This window comes from Oncorhynchus keta, unplaced genomic scaffold (assembly GCF_023373465.1).
Source record: "Oncorhynchus keta strain PuntledgeMale-10-30-2019 unplaced genomic scaffold, Oket_V2 Un_contig_6141_pilon_pilon, whole genome shotgun sequence".
NCBI lineage: Eukaryota > Metazoa > Chordata > Actinopteri > Salmoniformes > Salmonidae > Oncorhynchus > Oncorhynchus keta.
Genome location: NW_026288697.1, coordinates 47,405 through 74,148, shown reverse-complemented (window position 1 = coordinate 74,148; position 26,744 = coordinate 47,405). Strand labels below are relative to the sequence as shown.

General features: G+C 44.7%; 1 long non-coding RNA gene and 1 pseudogene across 1 annotated transcript; both read right to left on the bottom strand.

The window, feature by feature from the left end:
- Positions 1 to 4,486, bottom strand: part of LOC127925712 (xylosyl- and glucuronyltransferase LARGE1-like) — a 50,304-nt pseudogene extending 45,818 nt beyond the window's left edge.
- Positions 4,487 to 23,138: 18,652 nt separating this feature from the next.
- On the bottom strand, positions 23,139 to 23,983 carry LOC127925711 (uncharacterized). The gene is made up of 3 exons (XR_008121988.1): positions 23,912 to 23,983; positions 23,742 to 23,827; positions 23,139 to 23,231 (listed from the first exon to the last, which is right to left on the bottom strand). It is a non-coding gene; the product is annotated as an uncharacterized LOC127925711 (long non-coding RNA).
- Positions 23,984 to 26,744: the final 2,761 nt, after the last annotated feature.

Sequence of the window (26,744 nt, the reverse complement as noted above, 5' to 3'; positions counted from 1 at the left end):
TGACACTAGTCTACCAGTCTTATCTCCTCCTAGTGTAACACACCTGACACTAGTGTACCAGTCTTATCTCCTCCTAGTGTAACTCACCTGACACTAGTCTACCAGACTTATCTTATCTCCTCCTAGTGTAACTCACCTGACACTAGTCTACTAGTCTTATCTCCTCCTAGTGTAACTCACCTGACACTAGTCTACCAGTCTTATCTTATCTCCTCCTAGTGTAACTCACCTGACACTAGTCTACCAGTCTTATCTCCTCCTAGTGTAACTCACCTGACACTAGTCTACTAGTCTTATCTCCTCCTAGTGTAACTCACCTGACACTAGTCTACCAGTCTTATCTCCTCCTAGTGTAACTCACCTGACACTAGTCTACTAGTCTTATCTCCTCCTAGTGTAACTCACCTGACACTAGTCTACCAGTCTTATCTCCTCCTAGTGTAACTCACCTGACACTAGTCTACCAGTCTTATCTCCTCCTAGTGTAACTCACCTGACACTAGTCTACCAGTCTTATCTTATCTCCTCCTAGTGTAACACACCTGACACTAGTCTACCAGTCTTATCTTATCTCCTCCTAGTGTAACTCACCTGACACTAGTCTAATCTCCTCCTAGTGTAACTCACCTGACACTAGTCTACCAGTCTTATCTTATCTCCTCCTAGTGTAACTCACCTGACACTAGTCTACTAGTCTTATCTCCTCCTAGTGTAACTCACCTGACACTAGTCTACCAGTCTTATCTTATCTCCTCCTAGTGTAACTCACCTGACACTAGTCTACCAGTCTTATCTCCTCCTAGTGTAACTCACCTGACACTAGTCTACTAGTCTTATCTCCTCCTAGTGTAACTCACCTGACACTAGTCTACCAGTCTTATCTTATCTCCTCCTAGTGTAACTCACCTGACACTAGTCTACCAGTCTTATCTCCTCCTAGTGTAACTCACCTGACACTAGTCTACCAGTCTTATCTCCTCCTAGTGTAACTCACCTGACACTAGTCTACCAGTCTTATCTCCTCCTAGTGTAACTCACCTGACACTAGTCTACCAGTCTTACACTCCTCCTAGTGTAACTCACCTGACACTAGTCTACCAGTCTTATCTCCTCCTAGTGTAACTCACCTGACACTAGTCTACCTTAGTCTTATCTCCTCCTAGTGTAACTCACCTGACACTAGTCTACCAGTCTTATCTCCTCCTAGTGTAACTCACCTGACACTAGTCTACCAGTCTTATCTCCTCCTAGTGTAACTCACCTGACACTAGTCTACCAGTCTTATCTCCTCCTAGTGTAACTCACCTGACACTAGTCTACTAGTCTTATCTCCTCCTAGTGTAACTCACCTGACACTAGTCTACCAGTCTTATCTTATCTCCTCCTAGTGTAACTCACCTGACACTAGTCTACCAGTCTTATCTCCTCCTAGTGTAACTCACCTGACACTAGTCTACCAGTCTTATCTCCTCCTAGTGTAACTCACCTGACACTAGTCTACCAGTCTTATCTTATCTCCTCCTAGTGTAACTCACCTGACACTAGTCTACCAGTCTTATCTTATCTCCTCCTAGTGTAACTCACCTGACACTAGTCTACTAGTCTTATCTTATCTCCTCCTAGTGTAACTCACCTGACACTAGTCTACCAGTCTTATCTGCTCCTAGTGTAACTCACCTGACACTAGTCTACCAGTCTGATCTCCTCCTAGTGTAACTCACCTGACACTAGTCTACCAGTCTTATCTCCTCCTAGTGTAACTCACCTGACACTAGTCTACCAGTCTTATCTCCTCCTAGTGTAACTCACCTGACACTAGTCTACCAGTCTTATCTCCTCCTAGTGTAACTCACCTGACACTAGTCTACCAGTCTTATCTCCTCCTAGTGTAACACACCTGACTCTAGTCTACCAGTCTTATCTCCTCCTAGTGTAACTCACCTGACTCTAGTCTACCAGTCTTATCTCCTCCTAGTGTAACTCACCTGACACTAGTCTACCAGTCTTATCTCCTCCTAGTGTAACTCACCTGACACTAGTCTACCAGTCTTATCTTATCTCCTCCTAGTGTAACTCACCTGACACTAGTCTACTAGTCTTATCTCCTCCTAGTGTAACTCACCTGACACTAGTCTACTAGTCTTATCTTATCTTCTCCTAGTGTAACTCACCTGACACTAGTCTACCAGTCTTATCTCCTCCTAGTGTAACTCACCTGACACTAGTCTACCAGTCTTATCTTATCTCCTCCTAGTGTAACTCACCTGACACTAGTCTACCAGTCTTATCTCCTCCTAGTGTAACTCACCTGACACTAGTCTACTAGTCTTATCTCCTCCTAGTGTAACTCACCTGACACTAGTCTACCAGTCTTATCTCCTCCTAGTGTAACTCACCTGACACTAGTCTACCAGTCTTATCTCCTCCTAGTGTAACTCACCTGACACTAGTGTACCAGTCTTATCTCCTCCTAGTGTAACTCACCTGACACTAGTCTACCAGTCTTATCTTATCTCCTCCTAGTGTAACTCACATGACACTAGTCTACCAGTCTTATCTTATCTCCTCCTAGTGTAACTCACCTGACACTAGTCTACCAGTCTTATCTCCTCCTAGTGTAACTCACCTGACACTAGTCTACTAGTCTTATCTCCTCCTAGTGTAACTCACCTGACACTAGTCTACCAGTCTTATCTCCTCCTAGTGTAACTCACCTGACACTAGTCTACCAGTCTTATCTCCTCCTAGTGTAACTCACCTGACACTAGTCTACTAGTCTTATCTCCTCCTAGTGTAACTCACCTGACACTAGTCTACTAGTCTTATCTCCTCCTAGTGTAACTCACCTGACACTAGTCTACCAGTCTTATCTCCTCCTAGTGTAACTCACCTGACACTAGTCTACCAGTCTTATCTCCTCCTTGTGTAACTCACCTGACACTAGTCTACCAGTCTTATCTCCTCCTAGTGTAACTCACCTGACACTAGTCTACCAGTCTTATCTTATCTCCTCCTAGTGTAACTCACCTGACACTAGTCTACCAGTCTTATCTCCTCCTAGTGTAACTAACCTGATACTAGTCTACCAGTCTTATCTCCTCCTTGTGTAACTCACCTGACACTAGTCTACCAGTCTTATCTCCTCCTAGTGTAACTCACCTGACACTAGTCTACCAGTCTTATCTTATCTCCTCCTAGTGTAACTCACCTGACACTAGTCTACCAGTCTTATCTCCTCCTAGTGTAACTCACCTGACACTAGTCTACTAGTCTTATCTCCTCCTAGTGTAACTCACCTGACACTAGTCTACTAGTCTTATCTCCTCCTAGTGTAACTCACCTGACACTAGTCTACCAGTCTTATCTCCTCCTAGTGTAACTCACCTGACACTAGTCTACCAGTCTTATCTCCTCCTAGTGTAACTCACCTGACACTAGTCTACCAGTCTTATCTCCTCCTTGTGTAACTCACCTGACACTAGTCTACCAGTCTTATCTCCTCCTAGTGTAACTCACCTGACACTAGTCTACCAGTCTTATCTTATCTCCTCCTAGTGTAACTCACCTGACACTAGTCTACCAGTCTTATCTCCTCCTAGTGTAACTCACCTGACACTAGTCTACTAGTCTTATCTCCTCCTAGTGTAACTCACCTGACACTAGTCTACTAGTCTTATCTCCTCCTAGTGTAACTCACCTGACACTAGTCTACCAGTCTTATTTCCTCCTAGTGTAACTCACCTGACACTAGTCTACCAGTCTTATCTCCTCCTAGTGTAACTCACCTGACACTAGTCTACCAGTCTTATCTCCTCCTAGTGTAACTCACCTCACACTTGTCTACCGCTGGCTGCTGCACACAGTCTGACCTGTTGCCCGAGGAGCCAGCTTTAAGCCCCGCCTCGTTGTCCCCTGTTCCCTCCTCCGAGTGAGTCTTGCTCTGGTTGCCGCGGTGATTGGTGTGATGTGGAGCAGGGCCAGCAGGGCTCCGGGGGTCGGCTGAGTTCACGGCGGAGAAGTTGGTTCTCCTCTTCGACCTCACGGACCCTCAGCTCAACGCCTCCCTAGACACACCCCTCCCAAGGCCCCGCCCCTGGCCGTCAACGTGGACAACTGAGGCAACAGGGGCGACAGGGGAGGGGCTTCACTGTAGAGGAGACAGAGAAACAGGAAGTTGATCAGAAGCAATAGTGCCACATTCATTAAGTCAACTGAGGGCCACGTTAAATCAACTCACTGGCCAGTTGCGGCTCGTAAACCACGAGTTTAAGACCACTGCAATAAGCCATTCGCCTGGTCCCAGATAAGTATGTGTGCAAGCCAACTGATCTTCAGCTGGCTAAAGCTCAGGCAGAATTGGTACAAGCCCCGCAGCAGGATCTCATCACTTCAGGGTATAGACTCAGCAGGGTTCTCAATTTCAACTTTAACTCTTAACTCGGCTTGCCTCAACTTCTCTCCGTGAATCAATATGAATCACTGACATTGCTGGGTGTGATGTGAGGAAAGATGACCAGAGCACTACGACTGCAGAAGATGCACCAGAGACAAGGAGTCACTGATTAGTGATTAGTATATATATATATATATATATCAGCCTAGCACCAGTGATTAGCATATATATATATATATATATATATATATATATATATATATATATATATATATATATATATATATATATATATATATATCAACCTAGCATCAGTGATTAGTATATATATATATAATAATAATAATAATAATAATAATAATAATAATAATATTATTATTATTATTATTATATATATATATCAGCCTAGCATCAGTGATTAGTATATATATATATATCAACCTAGCATCAGTGATTAGCATATCTATCAGCCTAGCATCAGTGATTAGCATATATATATATATATATCAACCTAGCATCAGTGATTAGCATATATATATATATATCAACCTAGCATCAGTGATTAGTATATATATATATATATCAGCCTAGCATCAGTGAATAGTATATATATATATCTATCAGCCTAGCATCAGTGATTAGTATATATATATATATCAGCCTAGCATCAGTGATTAGTATATATATATCTATCAGCCTAGCATCAGTGATTAGCATATCTATCAGCCTAGCATCAGTGATTAGTATATATATATATATATCAGCCTAGCATCAGTGATTAGTATATATATATCTATCAGCCTAGCATCAGTGATTAGCATATCTATCAGCCTAGCATCAGTGATTAGCATATCTATCAGCCTAGCATCAGTGATTAGTATATATATATCAGCCTAGCATCAGTGATTAGTATATATATATCTATCAGCCTAGCATCAGTGAATAGTATATATATATATCTATCAGCCTAGCATCAGTGATTAGTATATATATATCTATCAGCCTAGCATCAGTGATTAGCATATCTATCAGCCTAGCATCAGTGATTAGTATATATATATATATATATATCAGCCTAGCATCAGTGAATAGTATATATATATCTATCAGCCTAGCATCAGTGATTAGTATATATATATCTATCAGCCTAGCATCAGTGATTAGCATATCTATCAGCCTAGCATCAGTGATTAGCATATCTATCAGCCTAGCATCAGTGATTAGCATATCTATCAGCCTAGCATCAGTGATTAGTATATATATATATAAATCAGCCTAGCATCAGTGATTAGTATATATATATATCAGCAGCATCAGCGATGTTTTATATCCCTGTATTAAGAGGAGATGTTAAAGTGTTCACAGCATCAGTGATGTTTTATATCACTGTACTAAGAGGAGATGTTAAAGTGTTCACAGCATCAGTGATGTTTTATATCCCTGTACTAAGAGGAGATGTTAAAGTGTTCACAGCATCAGTGATGTTTTATATCCCTGTACTAAGAGGAGATGTTAAAGTGTTCACAGCATCAGTGATGTTTTATATCACTGTACTAAGAGGAGATGTTAAAGTGTTCACAGCATCAGTGATGTTTTATATCACTGTACTAAGAGGAGATGTTAAAGTGTTCACAGCATCAGTGATGTTTTATATCACTGTACTAAGAGGAGATGTTAAAGTGTTCACAGCATCAGTGATGTTTTATATCACTGTACTAAGAGGAGATGTTAAAGTGTTCACAGCATCAGTGATGTTTTATATCACTGTACTAAGAGGAGATGTTAAAGTGTTCACAGCATCAGTGATGTTTTATATCCCTGTACTAAGAGGAGATGTTAAAGTGTTCACAGCATCAGCGATGTTTTATATCACTGTACTAAGAGGAGATGTTAAAGTGTTCACAGCATCAGTGATGTTTTATATCCCTGTACTAAGAGGAGATGTTAAAGTGTTCACAGCATCAGTGATGTTTTATATCCCTGTACTAAGAGGAGATGTTAAAGTGTTCACAGCATCAGTGATGTTTTATATCACTGTACTAAGAGGAGATGTTAAAGTGTTCACAGCATCAGTGATGTTTTATATCACTGTACTAAGAGGAGATGTTAAAGTGTTCACAGCATCAGTGATGTTTTATATCCCTGTACTAAGAGGAGATGTTAAAGTGTTCACAGCATCAGTGATGTTTTATATCCCTGTACTAAGAGGAGATGTTAAAGTGTTCACAGCATCAGTGATGTTTTATATCCCTGTACTAAGAGGAGATGTTAAAGTGTTCACAGCATCAGTGATGTTTTATATCACTGTACTAAGAGGAGATGTTAAAGTGTTCACAGCATCAGTGATGTTTTATATCACTGTACTAAGAGGAGATGTTAAAGTGTTCACAGCATCAGTGATGTTTTATATCCCTGTACTAAGAGGAGATGTTAAAGTGTTCACAGCATCAGTGATGTTTTATATCACTGTACTAAGAGGAGATGTTAAAGTGTTCACAGCATCAGTGATGTTTTATATCACTGTACTAAGAGGAGATGTTAAAGTGTTCACAGCATCAGTGATGTTTTATATCACTGTACTAAGAGGAGATGTTAAAGTGTTCACAGCATCAGTGATGTTTTATATCACTGTACTAAGAGGAGATGTTAAAGTGTTCACAGCAACAGTGATGTTTTATATCACTGTACTAAGAGGAGATGTTAAAGTGTTCACAGCAACAGCAGCATCGGGCTGAATGTCAAAAGACCTAATGGAGGCTGAGGTTTCAAATTAGCAGTCAGGTCCAAGTGATGCATCTCTAGCCTTGGAGCACACAGATACCGTTCAATCAATATCCTGGATACTGAGAGGAGAGCCGGGGGCTATAGCTACGCACCAGGCTCTAATTTCAGCCAGTATCAATTTCTTCTCTCCTCTTCCCCCCCCGATATGTCCTCAGACATGAGAGAATATGGAGTTACTTTCTGGTCATTTAATCTCAAGCTAAAAAAAACTTCTGATGTCCAGAACAACATTTGTAGTGTTGCAAAACAGAGAGAGAGAGAAAAACCCAAGAACATTCATTGTAAGGAAATGAAATGCGAGAACAAATGTTTTGTTAATGAATGGGACATTTTGTCTTCTTCTTCTTGATGAAACATTGAACCTTTGAGTTATTTAGCAGATGCTCTTATCCAGAGGATTTTTAAGGAAATCACCATGGCGACCAAACACCGTGGCGATCAAACACCGTGGCGATCAAACACCGTGGCGATCAAACACCGTGGCGATCAAACACCGTGGCGATCAAACACCGTGGCGATCAAACACCGTGGCGATCAAACACCGTGGCGATCAAACACCATGGCGATCAAACACCATGGCGATCAAACATAATTTCCCGATCTTTACCTGCTATTGTCCCTATCTTTACCTGCTATTGTCCTGATCTTTACCTGCTATTGTCCTGATCTTTACCTGCTATTGCCCTGATCTTTACCTGCTATTGTCCTGATCTTTACCTGCTATTGTCCTGATCTTTACCTGCTATTGTCCTGATCTTTACCTGCTATTGTCCTGATCTTTACCTGCTATTGTCCCTATCTTTACCTGCTATTGTCCTGATCTTTACCTGCTATTGTCCTGATCTTTACCTGCTATTGTCCTGATCTTTACCTGCTATTGTCCTGATCTTTACCTGCTATTGTCCTGATCTTTACCTGCTATTGTCCTGATCTTTACCTGCTATTGCCCTGATCTTTACCTGCTATTGTCCTGATCTTTACCTGCTATTGTCCTGATCTTTACCTGCTATTGTCCTGATCTTTACCTGCTATTGCCCTGATCTTTATCTTCCTACTTTACCTGCTATTGTCCTGATCTTTACCTGCTATTGTCCTGATCTTTACCTTGTCCCTGATCTTTACCTGCTATTGCCCCATCTATTGCCCTTTACCTGCTATTGTCCTGATCTTTATTGTCCCTGATCTTTACCTGCTATTGTCCTATCTTTACCTGCTATTGTCCTGATCTTTACCTGCTATTGTCCCTTATGCTATTGTCCCCATCTTTATCTATTGTCCCCATCTATTGTCCTGATCTATCTATTGTCCCTATCTATTGTCCCTGATCTTTACCTGCTATTGTCCTGATCTTTACCTGCTATTGTCTCTATTGTCCCTATTGTCCCCATCTATTGTCCCTATCTATTGTCCCTATCTATTGTCCTATCTTTGTCCTGCTATTGTTTCCTATCTTTACCTGCTATTGTCCCTATCTTTACCTGCTATTGTCCTGATCTTTACCTGCTATTGTCCCCATCTATTGTCCCTATCTATTGTCCCTCTATCCTATCTATTGTCCTATCTATTGTCCCCATCTATTGTCCCTATCTGTCCCTATCTTTTTACCTGCTATTGTCCCTATCTTTACCTGCTATTGTCCTGATCTTTACCTGCTATTGTCCCTATCTTTGTCCTATCTATTGTCCCTATCTTTATGCTATTGTCCTATCTTTACTGCTATTGTCCTATCTTTACCTGCTATCCCTATTACCTGCTATTGTCCTATCTTTACCTGCTATTGTCCTGATCTTTGCCTGCTATTGTCCTATCTTTACCTGCTATTGTCCCCATCTTTACCTGCTATTGTCCTATCTTTACCTGCTATTGTCCCTATCTTTACCTGCTATTGTCCTGATCTTTACCTGCTATTGCCCTGATCTTTACCTGCTATTGTCCTCATCTTTACCTGCTATTGTCCCCTGCTATTGTCCTGATCTTTACCTGCTATTGTCCTGATCTTTACTATTGTCCCCATCTATTGTCCTATCTATTGTCCCCATCTATTGTCCCTATCTATTGTCCCTATCTATCTTTACCTGCTATTGTCCTATCTTTACCTGCTATTGTCCCCATCTATTGTCCCTATCTATTGTCCCCATCTATTGTCCCTATCTATTGTCCCTATCTTTGTCCCTGCTATTGTCCTATCTTTACCTGCTATTGTCCTGATCTTTACCTGCTATTGTCCTGATCTTTACCTGCTATTGTCCTGATCTTTACCTGCTATTGTCCTGATCTTTACCTGCTATTGCCCCTATCTTTACCTGCTGTCCCTTTACCTGCTATTGCCCTGATCTTTATTGTCCCTATCCTATTGTCCCTGATCTTTATTGTCCCCATCTATTGTCCCCATCTATTGTCCCTATCTATTGTCCCTATCTTCCCTATCTTTACCTGCTATTGTCCCTTTACCTGCTATTGTCCCCATCTTTATTGTCCTATCTATTGTCCCTATCTTTGTCCTGCTATTGTCCCTATCTTTACCTGCTATTGTCCTATCTTTACCTGCTATTGTCCTGATCTTTACCTGCTATTGTCCCCATCTTTACCTTATTGTCCCCATCTATTGTCCTATCTATTGTCCCCATCTTTACCTATCTATTGTCCTATCTTTGTCCTGCTATTGTCCCCATCTTTACCTGCTATTGTCCCTATCTTTACCTGCTATTGTCCTATCTTTACCTGCTATTGTCCTATCTTTACCTGCTATTGTCCTATCTTTGTCCCCATCTATTGTCCCCATTTATTGTCCCTATCTATTGTCCCTATCTTTACCTGCTATTGTCCTATCTTTACCTGCTATTGTCCCTATTGTCTTTATTGTCCCCATCTTTGTCCTATTATTGTCCCTATCTTTACCTGCTATTGTCCTATCTTTACCTGCTATTGTCCTATCTTTACCTGCTATTGTCCCTATCTTTACCTGCTATTGTCCCTATCTTTACCTGCTATTGTCCCTATCTTTACCTGCTATTGTCCTATCTTTACCTGCTATTGTCCCTATCTTTACCTGCTATTGTCCCTATCTTTACCTGCTATTGTCCCTATCTTTACCTGCTATTGTCCCTATCTTTACCTGCTATTGTCCTGATCTTTACCTGCTATTGTCCTGATCTTTTTACTGCTATTGTCCTGATCTTTACTTTACTGCTATTGTCCTGTCCTATCTTTACCTGCTATTGTCCTGATCTTTACCTGCTATTGTCCTGATCTTTACCTGCTATTGTCCTGATCTTTACCTGCTATTGTCCTGATCTTTACCTGCTATTGTCCCTATCTTTACCTGCTATTGTCCCTATCTTTGCCTGCTATTGTCCTGATCTTTACCTGCTATTGTCCTGATCTTTACCTGCCTATCTTTCCTGATCTTCTTTACCTGCTATTGCCCTGATCTTTACCTGCTATTGTCCTGATCTTTACCTGCTATTGCCCTGATCTTTACCTGCTATTGTCCTGATCTTTACCTGCTATTGTCCTGATCTTTACCTGCTATTGTCCTGATCTTTACCTGCTATTGCCCCTATCTTTACCTGCTATTGTCCTGATCTTTACCTGCTATTGCCCTGATCTTTACCTGCTATTGTCTTTACCTCATCTTTACCTGCTATTGTCCTGATCTTTACATGCTATTGTCCCCATCTTTATTGTCCCCTTTGCCTGCTATTGTCTATTGTCTATCTATTGTCCCTATCTATTGTCCCTATCTTTACCTGCTATTGTCCTGATCTTTACCTGCTATTGTCCCCATCTATTGTCCCTATCTATTGTCCCCATCTATTGTCCCTATCTATTGTCCCTATCTTTACCTGCTATTGTCCTGATCTTTACCTGCTATTGTCCTGATCTTTACCTGCTATTGTCCTGATCTTTACCTGCTATTGTCCCCATCTATTGTCCCTATCTATTGTCCCCATCTATTGTCCCTATCTATTGTCCCTATCTATTGTCCCCATCTATTGTCCCCATCTTTACCTGCTATTGTCCCTATCTTTACCTGCTATTGTCCCTATCTTTACCTGCTATTGTCCTATCTTTACCTGCTATTGTCCTGATCTTTACCTGCTAGTGTCCCCATTTATTGTCCCTATCTATTGTCCCTATCTTTACCTGCTATTGTCCCTATCTTTACCTGCTATTGTCCCTAGCTTTACCTGCTATTGTCCCTATCTTTACCTGCTATTGTCCCTATCTTTACCTGCTATTGTCCCTATCTTTACCTGCTATTGTCCCTATCTTTTACCTGCTATTGTCCCTATCTTTACCTGCTATTGTCCCTATCTTTACCTGCTATTGTCCTGATCTTTGCCTGCTATTGTCCCTATCTTTACCTGCTATTGTCCCTATCTTTACCTGCTATTGTCCCTATCTTTACCTGCTATTGTCCATATCTTTACCTGCTATTGTCCCTATCTTTACCTGCTATTGTCCCTATCTTTACCTGCTATTGTCCCTATCTTTACCTGCTATTGTCCCTATCTTTACCTGCTATTGTCCCTATCTTTACCTGCTATTGTCCTGATCTTTGCCTGCTATTGTCCCTATCTTTACCTGCTATTGTCCCTATCTTTACCTGCTATTGTCCCTATCTTTACCTGCTATTGTCCATATCTTTACCTGCTATTGTCCCCATCTATTGTCCCTATCTATTGTCCCCATCTATTGTCCCTATCTATTGTCCCTATCGTTTACCTGCTATTGTCCTGATCTTTACCTGCTATTGTCCTGATCTTTACCTGCTATTGTCCTGATCTTTACCTGCTATTGTCCCCATCTATTGTCCCTATCTATTGTCCCCATCTATTGTCCCTATCTATTGTCCCTATCTATTGTCCCTATCTTTACCTGCTATTGTCCTGATCTTTACCTGCTATTGTCCCCATCTATTGTCCCTATCTATTGTCCCCATCTATTGTCCTATCTATTGTCCCTATCGTTACCTGCTATTGTCCTGATCTTTACCTGCTATTGTCCTGATCTTTACCTGCTATTGTCCTGATCTTTACCTGCTATTGTCCCCATCTATTGTCCCTATCTATTGTCCCCATCTATTGTCCCTATCTATTGTCCCTATCTATTGTCCCCATCTATTGTCCCCATCTTTACCTGCTATTGTCCCTATCTTTACCTGCTATTGTCCCTATCTTTACCTGCTATTGTCCTATCTTTACCTGCTATTGTCCTGATCTTTACCTGCTAGTGTCCCCATTTATTGTCCCTATCTATTGTCCCTATCTTTACCTGCTATTGTCCCTATCTTTACCTGCTATTGTCCCTAGCTTTACCTGCTATTGTCCCTATCTTTACCTGCTATTGTCCCTATCTTTACCTGCTATTGTCCCTATCTTTACCTGCTATTGTCCCTATCTTTACCTGCTATTGTCCCTATCTTTACCTGCTATTGTCCTGATCTTTGCCTGCTATTGTCCCTATCTTTACCTGCTATTGTCCCTATCTTTACCCGCTATTGTCCCTATCTTTACCTGCTATTGTCCCTATCTTTACCTGCTATTGTCCTGATCTTTGCCTGCTATTGTCCCTATCTTTACCTGCTATTGTCCCTATCTTTACCCGCTATTGTCCCTATCTTTACCTGCTATTGTCCATATCTTTACCTGCTATTGTCCCTATCTTTACCTGCTATTGTCCCTATCTTTACCTGCTATTGTCCCTATCTTTACCTGCTATTGTCCTATCTTTACCTGCTATTGTCCTGATCTTTGCCTGCTATTGTCCCTATCTTTACCTGCTATTGTCCCTATCTTTACCTGCTATTGTCCCTATCTTTACCTGCAATTGTCCCTATCTTTACCTGCTATTGTCCCTATCTTTACCTGCTATTGTCCTGATCTTTGCCTGCTATTGTCCCTATCTTTACCTGCTATTGTCCCTATCTTTACCTGCTATTGTCCCTATCTATTGTCCCTTTCTATTGTCCCCATCTTTGCCTGCTATTGCCCCCATCTTTACCTGCTATTGTCCTGATCTTTGCCTGCTATTGTTCCTATCTATTGTCCCTTTCTATTGTCCCCATCTTTGCCTGCTATTGCCCCCATCTTTACCTGCTATTGTCCTGATCTTTGCCTGCTATTGTTCCTATCTATTGTCCCTTTCTATTGTCCCCATCTTTGCCTGCTATTGCCCCCATCTTTGCCTGCTATTGTCCCGATCTTTGCCTGCTAGTGTCCCTATCTATTGTCCCTATCTATTGTCCCTTTCTATTGTCCCCATCTTTGCCTGCTATTGTTCCTATCTATTGTCCCTTTCTATTGTCCTGATCTTTGCCTGCTATAGTCCTGATCTTTACCTGCTATTGTCCTGATCTTTGCCTGCTATTGTCCTGATCTTTACCTGCTATTGTCCTGATCTTTACCTGCTATTGTCCTGATCTTTACCTGCTATTGTCCTGATCTTTACCTGCTATTGTCCTGATCTTTGCCTGCTATTGTCCTGATCTTTACCTGCTATTGTCCTGATCTTTACCTGTTATTGTCCTGATCTTTACCTGCTATTGTCCTGATCTTTACCTGCTATTGTCCTGATCTTTACCTGCTATTGCCCTGATCTTTACCTGCTATTGCCCTGATCTTTACCTGTTATTGCCCTGATCTTTACCTGCTATTGTCCTGATCTTTACCTGCTATTGTCCTGATCTTTACCTGCTATTGTCCTGATCTTTACCTGCTATTGTCCTGATCTTTACCTGCTATTGTCCTGATCTTTACCTGCTATTGTCCTGATCTTTACCTGCTATTGTCCTGATCTTTACCTGCTATTGTCCTGATCTTTACCTGCTATTGTCCCGATCTTTACCTGCTATTGTCCCTATCTTTACCTGCTATTGCCCCCATCTTTGCCTGCTATTGTCCCTATCTTTACCTGCTATTGTCCTGATCTTTACCTGCTATTGCCCTGATCTTTACCTGCTATTGTCCTGATCTTTGCCTGCTATTGTCCTGATCTTTACCTGCTATTGTCCTGATCTTTACCTGCTATTGTCCTGATCTTTACCTGCTATTGTCCTGATCTTTACCTGCTATTGTCCTGATCTTTACCTGCTATTGTCCTGATCTTTACCTGCTATTGTCCTGATCTTTACCTGCTATTGTCCTGATCTTTACCTGCTATTGTCCTGATCTTTACCTGCTATTGTCCTGATCTTTACCTGCTATTGTCCTGATCTTTGCCTGCTATTGTCCTGATCTTTACCTGCTAGTGTCCCTATCTATTGTCCCTATCTATTGTCCCCATCTTTGCCTGCTATTGCCCCCATCTTTGCCTGCTATTGTCCCGATCTTTGCCTGCTAGTGTCCCTATCTATTGTCCCTATCTATTGTCCCTTTCTATTGTCCCCATCTTTGCCTGCTATTGTTCCTATCTATTGTCCCTTTCTATTGTCCTGATCTTTGCCTGCTATAGTCCTGATCTTTACCTGCTATTGTCCTGATCTTTGCCTGCTATTGTCCTGATCTTTACCTGCTATTGTCCTGATCTTTACCTGCTATTGTCCTGATCTTTACCTGCTATTGTCCTGATCTTTACCTGCTATTGTCCTGATCTTTGCCTGCTATTGTCCTGATCTTTACCTGCTATTGTCCTGATCTGTACCTGCTATTGTCCTGATCTTTACCTGCTATTGTCCTGATCTTTACCTGCTATTGTCCTGATCTTTACCTGCTATTGTCCTGATCTTTACCTGCTATTGTCCTGATCTTTACCTGCTATTGCCCTGATCTTTACCTGTTATTGCCCTGATCTTTACCTGCTATTGTCCTGATCTTTACCTGCTATTGTCCTGATCTTTACCTGCTATTGTCCTGATCTTTACCTGCTATTGTCCTGATCTTTACCTGCTATTGTCCTGATCTTTACCTGCTATTGTCCTGATCTTTACCTGCTATTGTCCTGATCTTTACCTGCTATTGTCCCGATCTTTACCTGCTATTGTCCCTATCTTTACCTGCTATTGCCCCCATCTTTGCCTGCTATTGTCCCTATCTTTACCTGCTATTGTCCTGATCTTTACCTGCTATTGCCCTGATCTTTACCTGCTATTGTCCTGATATTTGCCTGCTATTGTCCTGATCTTTACCTGCTATTGTCCTGATCTTTACCTGCTATTGTCCTGATCTTTACCTGCTATTGTCCTGATCTTTACCTGCTATTGTCCTGATCTTTACCTGCTATTGTCCTGATCTTTACCTGCTATTGTCCTGATCTTTACCTGCTATTGTCCTGATCTTTACCTGCTATTGTCCTGATCTTTGCCTGCTATTGTCCTGATCTTTACCTGCTAGTGTCCCTATCTATTGTCCCTATCTATTGTCCCTTTCTATTGTCCCCATCTTTGCCTGCTATTGTTCCTATCTATTGTCCCTTTCTATTGTTCTGATCTTTGCCTGCTATTGTCCTGATCTTTACCTGCTATTGTCCTGATCTTTACCTGCTATTGTCCTGATCTTTACCTGCTATTGTCCTGATCTTTACCTGCTATTGTCCTGATCTTTGCCTGCTATTGTCCCTATCTTTACCTGCTATTGTCCTGATCTTTACCTGCTATTGTCCTGATCTTTACCTGCTATTGTCCTGATCTTTACCTGCTATTGTCCTGATCTTTACCTGCTATTGTCCTGATCTTTACCTGCTATTGTCCTGATCTTTACCTGCTATTGTCCTGATCATTACCTGCAATTGTCCTGATCTTTACCTGCTATTGTCCTGATCTTTGCCTGCTATTGTCCCTATCTTTACCTGCTATTGTCCTGATCTTTGCCTGCTATTGTCCCGATCTATTGTCCCTATCTATTGTCCCTATCTATTGTCCCTATCTATTGTCCCTATCTATTGTCCCTATCTATTGTCCCTATCTATTGTCCCTAGGAACACCAGCATTTCACTCGCAATAACATCTGCTAAACATGTCACCAATACAATTAGATTTAAATTGGCCTTTGTTCTTACAGACTTTTTTTTTTTTGCAGTTGTAAGTTTTGTGTTTTTAATTCCAGCAGCACCACCACCCTGCATCCCACTGCTGGCTTGCTTCTGAAGCTAAGCAGGGTTGGTCCTGGTCAGCAGCACCACCACCCTGCATCCCACTGCTGGCTTGCTTCTGAAGCTAAGCAGGGTTGTTCCTGGTCAGCAGCACCACCACCCTGCATCCCACTGCTGGCTTGCTTCTGAAGCTAAGCAGGGTTGGTCCCTGGACGGGAGACCAGATGCTGCTGGAAGTGGTGTTGGAGGGCCAGTAGGAGGCACCCTTCTGTCTGGTCTTCTAATCAAATGCTCTAGGGCAGTTTAAAAAATATATAAATATATTTTACCTTTATTTAACGAGGCAAGTCAGTTATTTTCAATGACGGTCTAGTGGGGAACAGTGGGTTTACTGCCTTGTTCAGGGGTGACAGATTTGTACCTTGTCAGCTCATGGATTCGATCATGCTACCTTTCGGTTACTAGTCCAACACTCTAACCACTAGGCTTCCTGCTGGTTACTAGTCCAACGCTCTAACTACTAGGCTACCTGCTGGTTACTAGTCCAACGCTCTAACCACTAGGCTACCTGTTGGTTACTGGTCCAACGCTCTAACCACTAGGCTACCTGCTGGTTACTGGTCCAACGCTCTAACCACTAGGCTACCTGCTGGTTACTAGTCCAACGCTCTAACCACTAGGCCACCTGCTGGTTACTAGTCCAACGCTCTAACCACTAGGCTACCTGCTGGTTACTAGTCCAACGCTCTAACCACTAGGCTACCTGCTGGTTACTAGTCCAACGCTCTAACCACTAGGCTACCTGCTGGTTACTAGTCCAACGCTCTAACCACTAGGCTACCTGCTGGTTACTAGTCCAACGCTCTAACCACTAGGCCACCTGCTGGTTACTAGTCCAACGCTCTAACCACTAGGCCACCTGCTGGTTACTAGTCCAACGCTCTAACCACTAGGCTACCTGCTGGTTACTGGTCCAACGCTCTAACCACTAGGCTACCTGCTGGTTACTAGTCCAACGCTCTAACCACTAGGCTGGTTACTAGTCCAACGCTCTAACCACTAGGCTACCTGCTGGTTACTAGTCCAACGCTCTAACCACTAGGCTACCTGCTGGTTACTAGTCCAACGCTCTAACCACTAGGCTACCTGCTGGTTACTAGTCCAACGCTCTAACCACTAGGCTACCTGCTGGTTACTGGTCCAACGCTCTAACCACTAGGCTACCTGCTGGTTACTAGTCCAACGCTCTAACCACTAGGCTACCTGCCACCCCACCAGTGATGGTGACATTGCCCTGGGTAGAAATGAAATGGATGTCCTGATTTGTTGACATTTAATGTAATACTAGGGGTGTTAACCTCAGTGTCCTGGATAAATGTAATTATGACCATGTAGTCATCCCCCTCACTCCTCACCTCAACTCCTCATTGATAGCTGATGTGTGGTGAGTGTTCTGGCACAAAATGGTGGCTTTGCATCAGACAGATCACTCCTCAACTCCTCATTGATAGCTGATGTGTGGTGAGTGTTCTGGCACAAAATGGTGGCTGTGCATCAGACTGATCACTCCTCAACACCATTGATAGCTGATGTGTGGTGAGTGTTCTGGCACAAAATGGTGGCTGTGCATCAGACAGATCACTCCTCAACTCCTCATTGATAGCTGATGTGTGGTGAGTGTTCTGGCACAAAATGGTGGCTGTGCATCAGACTGATCACTCCTCAACACCATTGATAGCTGATGTGTGGTGAGCGTTCTGGCACAAAATGGTGCCCAGGTGGGCTACACAGATTGGTAGTGGATGACTGGACTTTTAGACTTCAGAAGTGTTGCTTGATATTAAATGGCACAAAAGTAGCTCCGCGAGGGAACAGCCAAGGATGTTTGTGGATAGAAAGAAAAACAGTGTGTCCCCAGAGGTCGGTCGTGGTCCTTTCAGAGCTGTGAAGACCTCTCTGTACTCCCCCTCACTCTCTCTGCTCTCTCTGTGACCCTGGAGTGATGAAGGGAGCAGAGAGAGAGGAGAGAGAGAAAGAGAGAGAGAGGTCTCAGACCAAAACAACTCCCAATACTGCCGGATTAAATATAAAGCCTTTAGTTTCACAGTTCACTTCCTGTGAAAGACACAGCAAGCGGCCGTGTCCTCGCCACCTCTCCAATGCTAATTGGTGTCAGCAGGACTAATGCACTCTTATAGGTCCACAGAACTGAGTTTAACTGTCCAGTACTGTCTACAAATATAATTTACTGTTATTTATACTGTATAGTACTGTCTAGAAATATAATATAGTGTTAGTTATACTGTAGAGTACTGTCTACAAATATAATATACTGTTATTTATACTGTATAGTACTGTCTAGAAATATAATATAGTGTTAGTTATACTGTAGAGTACTGTCTACAAATATAATATACTGTTATTTATACTATATAGTACTGTCTATAAATATAATATAGTGTTAGTTATACTGTAGAGTACTGTCTATAAATATAATATAGTGTTAGTTATACTGTAGAGTACTGTCTATAAATATAATATAGTGTTAGTTATACTGTAGAGTACTGTCTATAAATATAATATAGTGTTAGTTATACTGTAGAGTACTGTCTATAAATATAATATAGTGTTAGTTATACTGTAGAGTACTGTCTATAAATATAATATAGTGTTAGTTATACTGTAGAGTACTGTCTATAAATATAATATAGTGTTAGTTATACTGTAGAGTACTGTCTATAAATATAATATACTGTTATTTATAACTACAGTGTGCTGGCTGTAAATCTGGCAGTCACAGGTTAGTTAGTTAGAGCAGGCGTTGGGGGGTGGGGGTCTATTTTAGTGGTCGTTGGCTCATTGGGGGGGGGGTCTATTTTAGTGGTTGTTTAATGGTTGTTGGCTCATTGGGGGAGGGGGTCTATTTTAGTGGTTGTTTAATGGTTGTTGGCTCATTGGGGGTCTATTTTAGTGGTCGTTTAATGGTTGTTGGCTCATTGGGGGGTCTATTTTAGTGGTCGTTTAATGGTTGTTGGCTCATTGGGGTGGGGGTCTATTTTAGTGGTCGTTTAATGGTTGTTGGCTCATTGGGGGGGTCTATTTTAGTGGTCGTTTAATGGTTGTTGGCTCATTGGCATCACCAGCCATGACCGCAGAATATTAAGTCATGGATAGAGTTGTTTAACTTCTCGGTTAAACCTGTGATGCTGTAAAACCACAAAAAACACACTTCCTGCAGCCCCGGAGGAACGCCTCATAGATATTACACGAGAAATAACAAATTACACATCGAAGACTTCTCCTCAAGATCAATAACCGAACCCTTCTCCTAACTGAAGATCAATAACCGAACCCTTCTCCTAACTGAAAATCAATAACCGAACCCTTCTCCTAACTGCAGATCAATAACCGAACCCTTCTCCTAACTGAAGATCAATAACCGAACCCTTCTCCTAACTGAAGATCAATAACCGAACCCTTCTCCTAACTGAAGATCAATAACCGAACCCTTCTCCTAACTGAAGATCAATAACCGAACCCTTCTCCTAACTGAAGATCAATAACCGAACCCTTCTCCTAACTGAAGATCAATAACCGAACCCTTCTCCTAACTGAAGATCAATAACCGAACCCTTCTCCTAACTGAAGATCAATAACCGAACCCTTCTCCTAACTGAAGATCGATAACCGAACCCTTCTCCTAACTGAATATCGATAACCGAACCCTTCTCCAAACTGCAGATCGATAACCGAACCCTTCTCCTAACTGAAGATCAATAACCGAACCCTTCTCCTAACTGAAGATCAATAACCGAACCCTTCTCCTAACTGAAGATCGATAACCGAACCCTTCTCCAAACTGCAGATCGATAACCGAACCCTTCTCCTAACTGAAGATCAATAACCGAACCCTTCTCCTAACTGAAGATCGATAACCGAACCCTTCTCCTCAAGATCAATAACCGAACCCTTCTCCTAACTGAAGATCAATAACCGAACCCTTCTCCTTGATACGTTACACATGTTCATCACTTTAGTTATTTTCTGTTCCGACGGTTCTGAAGACTCCAGTGGCAGTGACTCCAGACGGATTCAAGGCTGGGTTGGACGTTGTGGGGTTCAGCTGGGTTGGGCGTTGTGGGGTTCAGCTGGGTTGGACGTTGTGGGGTTCAGCTGGGTTCAGCTGGGTTGGACGTTGTGGGGTTCAGCTGGGTTCAGCTGGGTTCAGCTGGGTTGGACGTTGTGGGGTTCAGCTGGGTTGGGCGTTGTGGGGTTCAGCTGGGTTCAGCTGGGTTGGACGTTGTGGGGTTCAGCTGGGTTCAGCTGGGTTGGACGTTGTGGGGTTCAGCTGGGTTCAGCTGTATTCAGCTGGGTTCAGCTGTATTCAGCTGGGTTGGGCGTTGTGGGGTTCAGCTGGGTTGGGCGTTGTGGGGTTCAGCTGGGTTGGGCGTTGTGGGGTTCAGCTGGGTTGGGCGTTGTGGGGTTCAGCTGGGTTGGACGTTGTGGGGTTCAGCTGGGTTCAGCTGGGTTGGGCGTTGTGGGGTTCAGCTGGGTTCAGCTGGGTTGGACGTTGTGGGGTTCAGCTGGGTTGGACGTTGTGGGGTTCAGCTGGGTTCAGCTGGGTTGGACGTTGTGGGGTTCAGCTGGGTTCAGCTGGGTTGGGCGTTGTGGGGTTCAGCTGGGTTAACCCTGCAACGAAAACATGCGGTCTCTCCTTCACTGCAGCTGAGGTGAGTAAGACATTTAAACGTGTTAACCCTCGCAAGGCTGCAGGCCCAGACGGCATCCCCAGCCGCGCCTCAGAGCATGCGCAGACCAGCTGGCCGGTGTGTTTACGGACATATTCAATCAATCCCTATACCAGTCTGCTGTTCCCACATGCTTCAAGAGGGCCACCATTGTTCCTGTTCCCAAGAAAGCTAAGGTAACTGAGCTAAACGACTACCGCCCCCGTAGCACTCACTTCCGTCATCATGAAGTGCTTTGAGAGACTAGTCAAGGACCATATCACCTCCACCCTACCTGACACCCTAGACCCACTCCAATTTGCTTACCGCCCAAATAGGTCCACAGACGATGCAATCTCAACCACACTGCACACTGCCCTAACCCACCTGGACAAGAGGAATACCTATGTGAGAATGCTGTTCATCGACTACAGCTCGGCATTCAACACCATAGTACCCTCCAAGCTCGTCATCAAGCTCGAGACCCTGGGTCTCGACCCCGCCCTGTGCAACTGGGTACTGGACTTCCTGACGGGCCGCCCCCAGGTGGGAAGGGTAGGCAACAACATCTCCTCCCCGCTGATCCTCAACACGGGGGCCCCACAAGGGTGCGTCTGAGCCCTCTCCTGTACTCCCTGTTCACCCACAACTGCGTGGCCACGCACGCCTCCAACTCAATCATCAAGTTTGCGGACGACAACAGTGGTAGGCTTGATCACCAACAACGACGAGACGGCCTACAGGGAGGAGGTGAGGGCCCTCGGAGTGTGGTGTCAGGAAAATAACCTCACACTCAACGTCAACAAAACTAAGGAGATGATTGTGGACCTCAGGAAACAGCAGAGGGAACACCCCCTATCCACATCGATGGAACAGTAGTGGAGAGGGTAGCCAGTTTTAAGTTCCTCGGCATACACATCACAGACAAACTGAATTGGTCCACTCACACTGACAGCGTTGTGAAGAAGGCGCAGCAGCGCCTATTCAACCTCAGGAGGCTGAAGAAATTCGGCTTGTCACCAAAAGCACTCACAAACTTCTACAGATGCACAATCGAGAGCATCCTGGCGGGCTGTATCACCGCCTGGTACGGCAACTGCTCCGCCCTCAACCGTAAGGCTCTCCAGAGGGTAGTGAGGACTGCACAACGCATCACCGGGGGCAAACTACCTGCCCTCCAGGACACCTACACCACCCGTTGTTACAGGAAGGCCATAAAGATCATCAAGGACATCAACCACCCGAACCACTGCCTGTTCACCCCACTATCATCCAGAAGGCGAGGTCAGTACAGGTGCATCAAAGCGTGGACCGAGAGACTGAAAAACAGCTTCTATCTCAAGGCCATCAGACTGTTAAACAGCCACCACTAACATTGAGTGGCTGCTGCCAACACACTGTCATTGACACTGACCCAACTCCAGCCATTTTAATAATGGGAATTGATGGGAAATTATGTAAATATATCACTAGCCACTTTAAACAATGCTACCTTATATAATGTTACTTACCCTACATTATTCATCTCATATGCATATGTATATACTGTACTCTACATCATCGACTGCATCCTTATGTAATACATGTATCACTAGCCACTTTAACTATGCCACTTTGTTTACTTTGTCTACACACTCATCTCATATGTATATACTGTACTCGATACCATCTACTGTATGCTGCTCTGTACCATCACTCATTCATATATCCTTATGTACATATTCCTTATCCCCTTACACTGTGTATAAGACAGTAGTTTTGGAATTGTTAGTTAGATTACTTGTTGGTTATCACTGCATTGTCAGAACTAGAAGCACAAGCATTTCGCTACACTCGCATTAACATCTGCTAACCATGTGTATGTGACAAATAAAATTTGATTTGATTTGTTGTGTACAGTATTAGCCTAGCGCTCTACACCTGTATCATGTTGTGTACGGTATTAGCCTAGCTCTCTACACCTGTATCATGTTGTGTACGGTATTAGCCTAGCGCTCTCTACACCTGTATCATGTTGTGTACGGTATTAGCCTAGCGCTCTCTACACCTGTATCATGTTGTGTACGGTATTAGCCTAGCGCTCTACACCTGTATCATGTTGTGTACGGTATTAGCCTAGCTCTCTACACCTGTATCATGTTGTGTACGGTATTAGCCTAGCGCTCTCTACACCTGTATCATGTTGTGTATGGTATTAGCCTAGCTCTCTACACCTGTATCATGTTGTGTATGGTATTAGCCTAGCTCTCTACACCTGTATCATGTTGTGTACGGTATTAGCCTAGCGCTCTCTACACCTGTATTGTGTTGTGTACGGTATTAGCCTAGCGCTCTCTACACCTGTATCATGTTGTGTATGGTATTAGCCTAGCGCTCTCTACACCTGTATCATGTTGTGTACGGTATTAACCTAGCGCTCTCTACACCTGTATCATGTTGTGTATGGTATTAGCCTAGCGCTCTCTACACCTGTATCATGTTGTGTACGGTATTAACCTAGCGCTCTCTACACCTGTATCATGTTGTGTACGGTATTAACCTAGCGCTCTCTACACCTGTATCATGTTGTGTATGGTATTAGCCTAGCGCTCTCTACACCTGTATCATGTTGTGTATGGTATTAGCCTAGCTCTCTACACCTGTATCATGTTGTGTACGGTATTAGCCTAGCGCTCTACACCTGTACCATGTTGTGTACGGTATTAGCCTAGCGCTCTCTACACCTGTATCATGTTGTGTACGGTATTAGCCTAGCGCTCTCTACACCTGTATCATGTTGTGTATGGTATTAGCCTAGCGCTCTACACCTGTATCATGTTGTGTACGGTATTAGCCTAGCGCTCTCTACACCTGTATCATGTTGTGTACGGTATTAGCCTAGCGCTCTCTACACCTGTATCATGTTGTGTACTGTATTAGCCTAGCGCTCTCTACACCTGTATCATGTTGTGTACGGTATTAGCCTAGCGCTCTACACCTGTATCATGTTGTGTACGGTATTAGCCTAGCGCTCTCTACACCTGTATCATGTTGTGTACGGTATTAGCCTAGCGCTCTACACCTGTATCATGTTGTGTACAGTATTAGCCTAGCGCTCTACACTTGAACTACTTAATTTCTTTACTTTATTTCTTAAATGTATTTCTTTAATTGATTCCTTCCAGAAGACCTTGAGTGTTTATCTTCCAAGATTCTCTGCGTGTCCATCGCTCTCACTTCAAACCCCAAAACAAAACAAACCCCTTTATGTATCATTAGGGCCCACTGCAGAACTAGCCGTGCACAACCTGACACATTCAGGTCCATGGAACCTGATTTATCTCTGTACTACTCTGACTAATAACTCAGAGGATGAGTGTGCTGGGCTGGAGATGGGAGGAGGAGAGGAGGGGAGAGGGGGAGGGGAGGAGAGGAGGGGAGAGGAGGGGAGGGGAGGAGAGGAGGGGAGAGGGGAGGAGAGGAGGGGAGAGGAGGAGAGGAGGGGAGAGGGGGGAGGGGGAGGAGAGGGAGGGGAGAGGAGGGGAGGGGAGGAGAGGAGGGGAGAGGGAGGAGGGGAGGAGAGAGGAGAGGGGAGGGAGGAGAAGGAGGAGAGGGAGGAGAGGAGGGAAGAGGAGAGGAGGGGAGAGGGGAGGAGGGGAGAGGAGAGGAGAGGGGAGGGGGAGGGGGAGGAGGGGAGAGGAGAGGAGAGGGGAGGGAGGAGAAGGAGGAGAGGGAGGAGAGGAGGGAAGAGGAGAGGAGAGGGGATTGGAGGGGAGGGGAGGGAGGACAGGGAGGAGAGGAGGGGAGAGGGGAGGAGGGGAGAGGGGAGGGAGGGGAGAGGAGAGGAGAGGGAAGAGAGGAGAGGGAGGGGAGGGGGAGGAGGGGGGGAGGGGAGGGGAGGCGAGAGGGAGAAGGGGAGGAGAGGAGGGGAGGAGAGAGGGAGGAGAGGAGGGGAGAGGGAGTAGGGGAGGAAAGATTAGAGAGGGAGGAGGAGAGGAGGGGAGGAGAGAGGGAGGAAAGAGTGGAGAGAGAGGAGAGAGTGAGGAGGGGAGGAAAGACTGGAGAGGGAGAAGGAGAGAGGGAGGAGGAGAGGAAAGAGGAGAGAGGGAGAAAAGTCGAGAGGGAGGAGGAGAAGACAGAGGAGAGAGGGAGGAGGGGAGAGGGAGAGGGAGGAGGAGAGAGGGAGGAGGGGAGGAGAAGAGAGGGAGGAGAGGAGGAAAGAGTAGAGAGAGAGGAGGGAGGAGGGGAGGAAAGAGTGGAGAGGGAGGAGGAGAGAGGGATGGGAGAGAGAAGGAGGGGGAGAGAGGGAGGAGGGGAGGAAATAGGAGAGAGAGGAGGAGGGAGAGGGGAGAGAGGGGGGAGAGAGGGGAGGAGGGGAGAAGGGAGAGGGAGAAGGGGGGAGGAGGAGGAGGAGAGAGGGAGGTTGAGAGGCAAGACTGACAGTCATGGTATATTATCCATGGAAATTGTTCTCCCAGGAGACTCAAGTATGGGTAGCGGCAGCCCAATATGGCGACCGGAGTACGGGGAAGTGGGTGTGTGTTTGAAAAAGCGAATCCGCTTAATGGGCAGATTTGTTGTCGCTGCAGACTCTTTCGCGTAGCTGATTGGTCCGCACCACCTGAGGTGCTTTCTACTGGGTATTAGGATGGCGGCGCCAGACTTAGCTAACGTGGCACCTTTTCCCCTTCGATTTCAATTCAAGTAGAATGGCAGCCGACACAATAAATATCTACTATTGATAACTATCTAGATGTCACCTTGATACATTACATACAGTCTACTACTCAATGGGGAGGATACGAACACCAACAACACCAGGACACAGTGGCTTTGGCTCGGGAGGAGGATAGGAGGAGGAGGCTCGGGAGGAGGATAGTAGGAGGAGGCTCGGGAGGAGGATAGGAGGAGGAGGCTCGGGAGGCTCGGGAGGATAGGAGGAGGAGGCTCGGGAGGAGGATAGGAGGAGGAGGCTCGGGAGGAGGATAGGAGGAGGAGGCTCGGGAGGAGGATAGGAGGAGGCTCGGGAGGCTCGGGAGGAGGAGGAGGCTCGGGAGGAGGATAGGAGGAGGAGGCTCGGGAGGAGGATAGGAGGAGGAGGAGGAGGCTCGGGAGGAGGGTAGGAGGAGGAGGCTCGGGAGGAGGATAGGAGGAGGAGGCTCGGGAGGAGGATAGGAGGAGGAGGCTCGGGAGGAGGATAGGAGGAGGCTCGGGAGGAGGATAGGAGGAGGAGGCTCGGGAGGAGGATAGGAGGAGGCTCGGGAGGAGGATAGGAGGAGGAGGCTCGGGAGGAGGATAGGAGGAGGAGGAGGAGGCTCGGGAGGAGGATAGGAGGAGGAAGCTCGGGAGGAGGATAGGAGGAGGAGGCTCGGGAGGAGGATAGGAGGAGGAGGCTCGGGAGGAGGATAGGAGGAGGATAGGAACACCAACAACACCAGGACACAGTGGCCTTGGCTCGGCTTACTGTTCGGCCAATATCAGGGTGCCAATATCAGAGTGCCAATATCAGAGTGCCAATATCAGAGTGCCAATATCAGGGTGAAGGCTTTCCCTTCAACGTGCCGACTACCTTTCCCTTCCACGTGCCGACTACCTTTCCCTTCCACGCGCCCACTACCTTTCCTTTCCACGTGCCCACTACCTTTCCATGTGCCCACTACCTTTCCCTTCCATGTGCCCACTACCTTTCCATTCCACGTGCCCACTACCTTTCCCTTCCATGTGCCCACTACCTTTCCACGTGCCCACTACCTTTCCCTTCCATGTGCCCACTACCTTTCCCTTCCACGTGCCCACTACCTTTCCCTTCCATGTGCCCACTACCTTTCCCT